Source organism: Triticum aestivum, chromosome 3D (assembly GCF_018294505.1).
Source record: "Triticum aestivum cultivar Chinese Spring chromosome 3D, IWGSC CS RefSeq v2.1, whole genome shotgun sequence".
NCBI lineage: Eukaryota > Viridiplantae > Streptophyta > Magnoliopsida > Poales > Poaceae > Triticum > Triticum aestivum.
In genome coordinates, this window is record NC_057802.1 from 600,541,389 (window position 1) to 600,554,581 (window position 13,193).

At 46.4% G+C, this 13,193-nt stretch overlaps 1 pseudogene; it reads left to right on the forward strand.

The window, feature by feature from the left end:
• Positions 1–7,975: 7,975 nt before the first annotated feature.
• LOC123076643 (disease resistance protein RGA5-like) lies at positions 7,976–12,351 on the forward strand (annotated as a pseudogene).
• Positions 12,352–13,193: the final 842 nt, after the last annotated feature.

Consider the following 13,193-nt stretch of genomic DNA (forward strand, 5'->3'; position numbering starts at 1 on the left):
TTACTCTCCTCTTCTGTTCAAGCTGGTTCTCCCGGTCGAGAACATTGGCACGACGCTTGGATAGTTGAAACCATCGGCGCAGCGCTTGCGCGGCACCGCGTCGGTGCTTGTCATTGGCACGGTGAATACAAGCAGGACGAATACATACGTAGACTAGTACTTCCTGCCTTCCGGGTAACCAACAAGAGCACGTTGAGAAGCTCAAATATGATGCTCACCGAAATCTGTACATAATACAACTCGTTGCTTCCCGAACGAAGAACTACATAACCACGGTATAATTTTTCTTGATCCAAACAAGGAACTATATATACTTATCTTAACAGAAAAACTAACTAAAACTGGTTTTCCTAAAACTCGTTTCCCAAAATCTGGCATCTAATTCTTAGTATCCAAACAACCACTAAATGCCTAAATTGGGTTTGGATGTAAGATTTTCATTTGATGAGTGGGATGGTATCTCTGGAGACTGAACTATTTGACACTCTCATTCTGTATGAAGTTACATATGTGCTGCAACATTGAAGGCGACCCCACCCAACCATTTTCTATGATTGGAGGAGGAGAATAAATATTGACATGGCACGATGTCCACAAGCTCAAGCTGCTAGCGTCTTATTTCTCTCCCAATATTGTGAAGCTAATTATTCTGAAGCTAACTTGATTCTATTGAGTTCTATTGAGAGTTTTCCAGCAAAAGAAAAATGTTAAGGTGAGTTGAATTCTTGACTCCAACTACTAGCATCATTTTTGTTTGAGGTGAATAGCAAGGCTCTGTTTTGGACTCAAACATTAGCAGACTTGAAAACTCACATGGCACAGTGAGGTTCATGTTCTCGTTCGTCTTTTTAGTTGTTTCAGGTCTATGGTCTAACATATCCACACGGCACAGGGCCAGACTGCCATCGATCAACGTCCTGCGGTCCTCCTTGCATGAAGGATTGTGTTACATGACTTACATCCTTGATCTCATCCATACAGAGCAGCTTCATATAACCCCGATCGATGTTGTATGAACTCACCTTCTTATTGTACTTCTCATCCTAGAAATCGGCTAAAAACTCATTTTCTAGTTCTATCGCTAACCTCCAACTATTCAGAAAGGCCAGTGATAGGCGCCGGCGCGCCGGCCGAAACTTTCGGCCGGTCTGCCTAGGGCCGTTTGATCTATATATGCATATCCGTCAGATCAATTCCCTTTCTCTAAAAAAAAGTCAGATCAATCCCCTTTCCCCTCTTCGTCAACCTCCCGCACGGGAAAAAAGGGAGAGGACGAGAACGCGGCCTCCGCCCGCGCCAACCGCCTCGCCTCGTCTTCCGGTTGCAGCACCGCCGCGTGCGCCACCGCCTCGCCTTGTCTTCCCATTGCAGCGCCACCGCATGCGCCATCATGTTGCCGGCCTGACGCCTCTCGTCGTGCGGCCGTCGGGATTGCAGCACGGTTACCCGCGAAGATTCAGCTTCTGCCGTTTGTAGCTCTTCATTGGCTGGTTCCAACATGTGGGCGTCGTGGTTGCAGCAGCCCCCGCCATCGCCGTCTCAGCTCGCCACCAAAACCGGCTTCCACCACCGTGTTCATCAAAAAGAGCTTCAACAACGAAAAAAGAGGTTTTGCTGGTAGTAGCAAAAACCAAAAACCGTCCCAGCAAAAATATATCTCGGTTCCAGCAAAAATGCGCCCTCACCAAAGGTCACAAACAAAATAAATCTCGCTGGTTCCAGCTCCGCTGCAGCTGGTTGTAACAAAATCGATTGCTGGTTCTAGCAAAAAAAAAAAAAACTATGCAGCAAAACACATAGCAGCAGCCGTCCGTCGCCGCCCCAGATCCTAGCATGTGCAGCAAAATAAAAAATGCTGGATCCAGCAAAAATCAAAAGCGGTTCCAGCAAAAATCCAACCGGAGGTTGAAGCTTTACCAACAAAAATCTCCAGTATTAGGTTGAAGCAGAAAAAATTACCGGTTCCAAAAAAATCGAAAGACCGTGGTAGCAATTTTTTGACTGCTTGCAGCAAAATCAAAACAAGATGGTAGCAAAAATTAGGATCGGTTCCAGCAAAAATAGAACATAGTTGCTGCAAAAATCCCCCCTGCTTGTAACATCCCCAACCAGTGGTTCCAGCAAAAATCCAGCCAGAGGTTGAAGCTTTATCAACAAGAATTTTCGCTGCCAGGCACTAGGCTGGCCGGTTCCAGCCAAGCACGCGATGGGGCGGGCGTGGGAGGCGGGATGCATGGCGGAGCAGCAACAAACTAGTGCTCTCATGGCTACAGGAGGAATGAAAGGAGAGAGAGAGAGGAATCGAGCTTGAGAGGGCTTCCATGGTGAGAGGGATTTCATGAAGATATATGCTGGTGTGGCTCAGGAAAAGGTGGGGAAAAGATAGCAGTGTGGTGTGGCTGAGGATAAGGTGGGGAAAATGTGTGATGGGGAAGGCAGCGGTGCAGGGCCACGAGTCAGGTCGCATGTCGCGAGCGACCGGCCGAAAACTCGGCCTGCGCCCCAGCGTAAAACGTTTCCCATTCAAAAAACATGTGGAGGGAAGACGTATTTTCGGGAGGAATAGGGCGAGCGTGGGAGGAAGGTCTATCCATCCGGAATTCAGGATCAACAACTGCTTGCTTTTTTTTTTTGCGAGAGAAATTCCTAATCTATTCATCAATTATGGCAGTACAAAGAACACAAGATGTAATAAAAATTACAACTAGGTCTATGGACCACCTAGCGACGACTACAAGCACTGGAGCGAGCCGAAGGCACGCCGCCATCATCGCCCCTCCATCACCGGAGTCGGGCAAACCTTGTTGTAGTAGACAGTCGGGAAGTCGTCGTGCTAAGGCCCCAAAGGACCAACACACCAGAGCAGCAACCATCGCCGATGAAGAGAGTTGTAGATTGAAAAGATCAAACCTGGAACCACACGAACGAAGACGGACAAAAACTAGATCCAAAGAGGTCCACGGAAGACCAGCACCGATCGAATCCCATGAGATTCGACGGAGACACACCTCCACACATCCTCCGACAACGCTATTCGCACCATCGGAACGGAGATAGGACGTGGGAGACATTATTGCTACGGAGAGACATCGCTGCCGCCACACAGCCCCAACCAAGACGTTCAACCTAGCAAAAACAAGAACGGGGTCCCTCCCGCCGGCGGGGGGCCGAGATCCTCCGCACCTCCATAGGCCAAAGGCCATCGGAGGCGGGGCGGATCCGCGGCGGCGCCGACGGGAGGAGGAAGGAGACGTTTCTTGTGGAGGAGGAAAGGGTCCTAAATACTTGTGTCAGGGTATAATCTTTTTCGGACTTCAACAACTGCTTGCTGACTAAAGATAAGATGGATGGGGGAGTTTAAAAAGTCAGCACGCTGGCTGGAAGTCGTTTTCACGGGCGGACACCATGGATTATAGATCCACGCATCAAACAAAACACCATTGCGCATACACGATTACTAGTTTCTAACCAAACACATATTTTTATAAGCTTATATTATTCACAAAAACTAACGTAAAACATGTTTTCCAATCGGCTAAAAACTCATTTTCTAGTGCTATCGCTAATCTCCAACTATTATTCAAACAACATGTGGAGGAATAGGGCGAGCGTGGGAGGAAGGACTATCCATCCGGACTCCCCGCGGCCCATGCATCCGGAATTCATCAGGATCGACTAAAGGTAAGATGCACACGGGAGAGTTCAAAAAGTAGATCGACGCATCAAAACACCAAACACCATAGATTACGATACCATGGGACAACGGAAGCTCCGTCCTTCCGGGGCCGCCGCCTCCGCATCTTACTTCCGGATCAAGAAAGATCGCCGCCATTGTTTCTCAAAGAAGAAAAAGAAAAATCGCCATCATCATCACCACGAAGTCGCCAGCGGCGGCCCAACGGCGTCTCTCTGTGACGACGCCCTCGCCGACATCTTCACCCGGCTGCCGGGCGCGGCGGCGGTGGTCCGCTGCGCCGCCACGTGCCGGCGCTGGGGCCGCCTCGTGGCCACGAGGGCAGCCGTCATCTCCTGCTGCCTGCCGCCCCTCGGCCTCTTCCACCAGGAGAAAGATTGGCCCACCACGCGCGGCAGGGACGCGGCGTCGTCGCCACGGCCGTGTTTTGTCCCGACAGCCTCCGCCGCTCGCTTCCTCTGTGAGGGCCGGGAGCCTTTAGGTGTCGCGGTACCAGATCATGGCCACGGGCTCCTCGACCACTCCCGTCCGGTCGCATGCCGGAACGGCCGCCTCGTTTTGGAGCTCCGTCGCCACCGGCGCCAGGATCGAGCCACCGACGGCCTCCGGCTCGCCGTGTGTAACCCAATGACGTCTGACAACATCGTTCTCATCCCGCCTTTGGTCTTAGCAGGCAAGAACAAAACGAAGATACTAAACTACGGCTGCGCGTTGCTCAGCAGCCACGATCTCTGTCCACCGGGCTGCCGCAACTTCTTCCGTATTCTGCTCATCTACAACCACCACCGCGGCGGTGGGCTGTCCACGGTGCTCCGGTGCTACTCCTCGGCCACGGGTCGCTGGTGACCGGAGACTGAATCCATTGTCAACATCCCCAGTTCCAAGATCTGCAACATCAGCCTAGCCGTGGTACACCGCGGGGTGGCATACTGGGCTCTCGAGCAAGGCGTGTTTGGGGCGCGCCTGGATCGGACTGACGAGGACCATAGAATGGACATGCACCTGGTGCCGTGTGACACCTCAAAATTTAGCCCAAATAACCGCCTGATGGGCGTCTCATCGGACAATCGGCTTTTCTTGATGTATTGTTGTTTCAGGGCAATCCCAAACATAAAATTGTGGAAAAAGCTCGTGCTGAAGCTAACCTATCTCGAGTTTGCACATGAAGATGACATCCACACCAGTAAGATATGTGCCTAGTGCCTTTCGTGAAATCGTGCCGATGAAGCAGATGGGGAAGCTGATGGACGTGGCATACTACCCCCCTGCGATCAAGCTGCGGTGGTTTGGCGAGAAGAGCGGGATCTTGTTATTCACCATGGGAGAGCGTAGCGGGCACAACGGCACCTACATGTTGAACCTTCGGGAGGAAGTGGTTGACAAGGTGGCAGGCGAGGGGCACTCTTGGAAGAACCTGCTCGGGTATGAGATGGATATGGCGGCGTACCTTGCCTCCGTCGGCCAGAGATCCTTCACTTGAGTGAGCATACCGATGGGAGACTGTCGCACATATGGAGTTTGGATGCAGCAAATGGGAGACTGTTGTATGGGATACATTCAACTGTTATACGCGGTTGTGGCATTTATCTCCTTGATGTGTTTGTGTTGTACTAGATGACATGATTTGCACTTTGAATAATTTATTGAAGGACTCACTACAGAGCAACTCCTCCGTTATCTTTTTGTGTCAATTTTTTGTTTGCTTGGTTCAGTTTTAAACGTATTTTGGCTTGCCACTGATCTTCAACAATTATTAATACTGCCGATGTCATGTAAACAAAAGTTTTATCCAAAGCAAAGATCCTTGAGATTTTTGCATAGAATCAGATATAATCATATGAACCATGCAAATGTACACCAGAGTTCTTATTAGAATTTTTTGTACCTTGCAGCTCACTCGGTTCAAAACAGTGACGACCTCCTCTTGGTGATATTTCGAATATTGATCAACATTCCTGAAGAAATCTGTGTACAACAACTGAGCTCGTTGTTGTGATCTACCATCGTCAAAGACCGTGATATTTGATATTTATCGCCTGCTGGTGCCGTGGGTGTTGGCAAGGACATTTCCGTAGCCCTCAATGCCGCCTCCCTTCTCAGTACCGGGATCTCCCCGCAGCCCCCTTCTTGAAGCGTTGATTCTGCCCCTGCCCATATAGGTTTCTGCTACACAATAATATACGTCTCTCATGCAATCTGAATGCTATACATACAACACTAACATGCTGAAGTCATATACCCCACAAGAACTAAAAGCTGCCGTTTCATTCAGGTTCTACATTAGCAATCTACAGTGTAGTAACATCTTTGAATCATTATTTATATATGAAATCTATCATATTATTTATTCAAATTGTTATCTTATTTGATATGTCAGATATGTGGATGTTGCTCTGAAAATTCACAACAAATTCCCACCGCAACATCAACATCTAGTTACCTGAAGTGCAAAGACATCACTTTGTCCCGAGAGTTTTTTGGCCACAAGAAAATTCAGACGTACAGCACATATGAACTATGAACTTTGAAAAAAAAAATCTTCAGTTTGTTCACATAATCAAGACCTTTGAATTCATGTTCCTTCCAGATTTTAGTCATCTCAGTCGTGTTGACGGGGCCCATGTTCGATTCTGAATTTCTGACAACAAGAGATCGTTCTCCACCCATCTTCCTGATCAGACTTGGAAGATACTAGTCTCTTCATCTGGGGATCCTCTGATTAGCTTACAAATGCACTGTGAACAGGTAAGAAGATAGAGCATGAGCGCCTGAACTCAGAGATGCGCCAAGTGCGTCGTCCTTGGCTTCACATCTTCAAAGGTCAGACGAGACCAAGCAGATTGGGCAAGCTTGACGCTTGGGACAACATCTGTTGGTGCTCCTCTGCTCACATTAGATGGATGGCAGGATGGGTAGGAGTGTAGAATCTCAACATGATTCTTGGGTTGAAGAGTAGACAGGCTTTGCTCGGAAATATGAGATAGTGGGAAGACCTAAACAGAAGAGGGAAAATGCAGCAGCAAGGCGGAGACCTTGACTTGACCCCTGCTGATTGAGTCCGCCTCGCAACTCTTCTTCCTTCTCCGCGTCGGTCGTTCTCGCCCCTTGTCAACCAGCGGCTCCGCTCCATCCATCCATCCATCCATCCACGCCCCTGCTGCTGCTGCTTCTTCTCCATCATCTCAAGTCATCGGCTGCTGTTCTTCCAACTCTCCGTTGAAAGCCTGCTGCTGCTCCATTGCTTCACCTACCTGCAGTCTCAGGTTTGTCTCCCTGTCTCCAGTCCAGCCGTTTTCTAGTTTTATAATTTCCTCGATATTTATATTTTATTCTGACTGATTAGTTATATAAGTTGGTAGTATAATTTGACTGGCTTTGGATCTTGGGGCCGATCTGGAGTTTACTGGCTTTGGATCTTGGAGTGGATCTGGATTTCATCTTTTCTGTCGAAAAGAGGGTAAACTGCAGTTAATTAACTCTGGATTTTCAAACTGTCGGTCATTTCCGGTGGATCAAAAGCAGGCCTCCAAGAGGAGCACCCACGGCGCCATGGCTGCGTGCGGCATGCTTCTACTTCTGGAGTAATAATGGCCGCAATGGAAGCTGTTTCAGTCACTCAAAGCTCGCCCTTTCAAGTTATGGAATGGATGTGTTAGTTCCCAGATAAAAACCTGCTGTTACGGTATGGGTTGTTGAAGTCTCTGGCCCCATTTGTTTCCTGGCATTTTTGCTACAGAAATTTCATTCGTTCAACAGGTTATTTACATGTTTCAGGTGCAGAACAAGCATAACTAGGGAGCCAAGATAGATCCTTGTCTAGCCATCTACCGAGGTAAGGTAAGCATAACTAGAGAGGGCTGGAATAATTGTGAGTGCTTCTATGGGGGTGATGAACTCTCTCCTGGGTAAGTTGGCCACCCTGGTGGGGGAGTAGTTCGCCAAGCTGAAGAACCTGAAAAAGGAGGTGAAGCACATCAGCGATGAGCTAAGCAGCATGAAGGATGCTCTAGAGCGCCTTCCACATGTGGATGAGCTCGACATACAGACCGCTAGGTGATGCGGGTCAGGGAGATGTCTTACGACATTGAGGATATCATCGATGACTTCATGTGCAAAATCGGGGAGAAAAATAAAAAGTCTGGGTTTGTCCATGACACTATTCAATGCTGAGAACATCAAGGGCCTGCCATTAGATTGCTGACCAGATTGAGGACATCAAAAAGTGTGGCAGTTGACTAACGAGTCGTCGCACTCTATGAAAACGCAGCTATACTTGTTGGTATGGAGGGCCCAACCAATGAGGTTGTCAGTTGGCTGAAAGAGGAGGAGAAGAAGCTGAAGGTTGTATCAGTTGTTGGTTTTGGAGGTCTGGGTAAAACAACACTCGCAAATGAACAACGCATAGCAGACCCACCCTGACCACTGCACATTTGCTTAGTGCGGGCCTACATTCCGTGCGGACCAAGCATCTGATGAGAGCAACACCGTAAACTTATGCAGCAGGTAAAAGTTAGAAGCAGAGCTCGCGGAATAGAGATGCAGCTCTCGCGACCGCGCCGCCCCCGCGGGCGACCGGCCGCGCATCGCCGCCTCCCTCCTCCAGTCCCCACCTCTCCCCTTCCTCCTGCCGCCGTCGCTGGGGTGATGAACTCTCTCCTGGGTAAGCTGGCCACCCTGATGGGGGAGTAGTTCGCCAAGCTAAAGAACTTGAGGAAGGAGGTTAAGTACATCAGCGACGAGCTGAACAGCATGAAGGATGCTCTAGAGAGCCTTGCAGATGTTGATGAGATGGATAAACAGACCGCGAGGTGGAGGGATGCAGTCAGGGAGATGTCATATGACATCGAGGATATTATTGATGACTTCATCTGCAAAATTGGGGAGAAAAGCAAAAAATCTGGGTTTGTCCATGACACCATTCAACGCCTTAGAACTTCAAGGGTCCGCCATAAGATTGCTGGTCAGATTGAGGACATCAAGAAACTCGTACGTGAAACAAGTGCACGTAGTGAGAGGTATAAGGTCGATGTCCCCACATCGCGCAATGTGGCTGTTGACCAACGGGTTGTCGCACTCTATGAGGATGCAGCTAAACTTGTTGGTATGGACGGCCCAACCAATGAGCTTGTCAGTTGGCTAAAAGATGAGGAGAATGAGTTGAAGGTTGTATCAATTGTTGGCTTTGGAGGTTTAGGCAAAACAACACTCGCCAATGAGGTGTACCATAAGCTGAAGGGGGAGTTCAATTGTGGTGCATTTGTGCCAGTGTCTCAAAAGCCAAATATTTTGAAACTTCTGCATAGTTTATTAGCCCAACTCGGGTGTGGACAATCTATTCATGATTGCGAGTTAAATGTTCTTCTTGATCAACTCAGAGATAATCTAAAAACCAAGAGGCGGTACTTATTCTTAGTTTGTATATGGTTGTTGTCCCCATGTGCCCTTAGTACTTAAAATTTCTTCAAGACACACAAGGTTTTCATTTAATGAATATTAGCATACATTACGGGCTTTATTTATAATTACTTTTCTCTTTTATAGAAAGTGGAATTAATGTTCGTATCATTTCATGTCCTTGGAGTCCGGATTCATAAGCTCGTCACTGGAAACATCCAATCACCACGTACTTACTACATTAAGCCGGTTACAAAGCATCAGCCTTGTCTAAATGGAAGAGATTATTTTCATGAGTTAAACCTTTAAGAGTAAATCACTATATCTAGCGTCCAAGGAAGCTCTCCAAGTAATATTAGTAGATCACAGATTTATTAGTAATCACTTATAAGATTACTTTTTTTCTTCTAAGATGCACACTATATCCTCCACTTTGTCAATGAATTTTTATCTTTAGATAACTAACAACATAAAATTATTACATAGTCTGCTATTCTTTTTCTTGAAATATAATTTCACACTATTACCTATCATTATTTTCTCTATTATATAGGAAGTCTACTAAATTAATGATTATGGTAGTTCATTACAGAGCAGATTTAAAAGCTCATCAGTTGCAAATCATGGGTCTCACGAATATTTGAAAAAGGATATGATTTATGACTTAAAACATAGGAGGTTTTTTAACATGCTCCCTCCAACCTCCCCATTTCACATAAGAGGTAAGAGTATAAAATAGATCTGAACCATTGATTGCATTAAGTAGTGGGTTTGATTAACTCTTACCTTCTTACCTCCCATGTGAAAAACAGGGGGTAAGAGGGAGCATGTTAAAATTGCTCAAAACATAGATAAGAAGGTCATCGGATGATCCTAATAAACATGAAAATGAAAAAAAGAAGTAAATACTAGCATGGAACTTTTCAATATTTGATAGTTTTGTTATTTTACTTACTTCCATACTGATTTTCTTGCAGATACTTGGTTATCATCGATGATTTATGGGATGTATCAGCATGGAGTATTATTAAATGTGCTTTGCCAGTAAATAATCTTGGTAGTAGATTAATAGTAACTACAAGAATCAAGAATGTGGCTGAGACATGTTGTTTCGGTCATCACGAGCGCATTGTAGAAATGAAACCTCTTAATGAAGAAGACTCAAGGAAATTGTTTTTTAATAGGATATTTTTCTCTGAAGAAGCTTGTCCAGGTCAACTCAGAGATGTTTCAGTTGAGATTCTCAAGAAATGTGCTGGTTTGCCACTTGCAATCATTAGCATATCCAGCCTATTAGCAAGTGAAAGTTCTCAGCAAAAGGAGAGGTGGAAACATGTACAAAATTCTTTGGGGTCAGTGTCGGGCACAAACCTCACCTTGGAAGCAATGAGATATATCCTGAACCTTAGTTACAAAAATCTTTCTCACCACCTCAAGACATGCTTCTTGTATCTTGGTATGTTTCCGGAGGACTATACAATATATAGGGATGATTTGGTAGGTCTCTGGATATCCGAAGGTTTTGTTAGTACAGCATGCGGACAAAGCCCAGAACAGACTGCGATAAGTTATTTCAATGAGCTTGTCAACAGGAGCCTTATTCAGCCTTTATGGATTGACGTGGGTGGGTCAGTGAGATCTTGCAAAGTACATGATATGTTGTTGGATCTTATTTTGTACAAGTGTGCTGAAGAGAATTTTATCACTCCAGTAGACAACCCAGAGGCCATTACAGGACAGCTTCAAAAGCCCCGTCGGATGCTCTTCAACTTGGCTGGTGCAACATTGCCAGGGGACGTTAGTATGTCACAAGTGCGGTCATTTGCAATGTGGAGAGGCTCCATGAATATACCGTCATTGTCATATTTTAAGTATCTTCGAGTTTTTATTGCTGACTTCCGTTTCAGTTCTGCTGATGACAACCAGAAAATCAACCTGATAGGACTGTGTAAGTTATATCAGCTGCGACATAAACAGATTCGTGGCTGTTGGAACTGCCAGCTACCAACCCAAATTAGAGGGTTACAGATGCTGGAAACATTCCATATAGATGGGTCCTGTATCCCAATGGATATTTTTCTCCTGCCGCACTTGTTGGATCTGCGTGTTCCAGGCGTTAAAAGGCTGCCTGAGGGCATTGGTAAAGTGAAATCCCTACAACATCTGTATCCGTTTGACACACTGCACACCTCACTCGACAGTATCAAGGGCCTAGAGCTCACCAATCTGAGTTCTCTAGTTCTCACAACCGTTTTTTCTGAAGATGTGGACATGGATGTTCTAAACTCTTCTTTGGCAAAACTTTGTAACCTTGAGTGGCTGAAGATATTTTCATCTTCGATACCTGAGGCACTAACCTTGTCGCCTCCTCCCCCCAACCTTGTGACACTGCTCATGAGGAAAAGGTCCGGCCGTGCCCCTAACTGGATTGGGGAACTCCATAACCTCCAGAACTTGGATCTCACTGTCGAGAAGCTGAACAAGGATGGTGTTGGTATTCTTGCGGAGTTACCAGCCCTCATCTACCTGCAATTAAAGTTTGATAGAGCACTGGAAGAAACAATTGCCATCGATGGGGCAGCATTCCCGGTCCTAAAGCGGTTTGATGTCACGTGGGAAAACATGCGACACCTGGCCTTCCAAGCTGGGGCAATGCCTAAACTCCAGAGGCTCCATCTAGACTTGAACGCCAGAGGGTGGAACCAGGACGAGAATGCCGCACCTACAGGTATCGAGCACTTGTTAGCACTTGAAAGAATCTATGTAATGATCGTTAGTGGTACTGAATATGAAAAGAGAAGCGCGGAGTCAGCCATTAGGAGCGCTATCAACATGCATCCTAGCCATGCTCACATTACCCAAAAAGGCTTTCGCCCCGCTTTATATTATAAAGCCAACCGCACAACAAGCATCCAACAAGGTCCAACACACACACACGCACACACATACGGAGGTCCACAGGGACAAATAGTACACGAAGATGGATTACTGCATTGTTTAAGCTGAATTGTAGCGGACGGAGATGGATTACTGCATTTCCTTCCCCTCTGGAATATCAAGCCATCACTTTGGTTTGTGCTGCTAGTTATCTCGTTCAACTGTTTGCTTCTCCTTTATTTCCAACTTCTAAGATGACGCATGATCACGTACGCTTTGCCGGGGTTTCTCCTGTATTGTAATAAGGCTGGATAGTGGGCAGGAGTTGGCACCTGTTACTTGCTGCTCCGTTGACTAGCCAGCCAGGGATTATATGCACTTGTTATTCTTTTATGTGTAGGTTTGTTTCTTGCAACAAACTGAATGTTTCTTAGTTGTATTCAGCTGAATATTCATTCCTTGTATTTCTCGAAGGGACAACCGAGATGTTGTATTTCGCTACATTGATTCCTATGCGAGCTTGTGTTGGATCGCTGGTTGTTGTATCAATAGGTTCTTTTCCTTTGGACATGGATGCCACTCTATATATTGTCAGTGTACAAAGGAGCAGCAGCAGAGCATGGCAAAGTTTCTGAATATGTTGTGTACAGGGGCTCGGACAAATCATTTTCAACAGGCTCCTTTCTTGTGGACAGGGAGCAGAGCATCTGAGCATGCGTGGGAACGTTTCTGAATATGTTGTGTAATGTGTAGATTGTATGATGCAGTGAGTGGATGCCTGCCGGGAATCCAATTGATGAACAAGCCAAGTCCGTATGAGCAGCAAAATGCTCACACCACTGAACTCTTCCATTGAATATGTTACTGAAATCCATAGTTGCTGTGACTTCCTCCTGATAGGCAGGCCAGGCCCAGTACGTTTTCTTTTCTGAGATAAAGCCAAGCTCAGTACATAGTCACCCATCGTACAAGTAAGCCCAAGCCTAGGTGCTATCATTGATGTCGGGACAATTCTAATAATCACTACATGTTTTTTTTTCCTTGCGGAATCCGGGCCAAAATAAGCACCCTGTTAAGTGGGACAAGGAGTTGCAAAAATATTTGGACATGAGCTCAGGAGATATCCGCTAGTGAACGATTCGTACAATACATTGTTTCTTCTTGCTAGACCTCCTTGTCTTTGCAGTTCACGAGATCAAGCAAGCTTAGACCCTAAGCAGCACATACC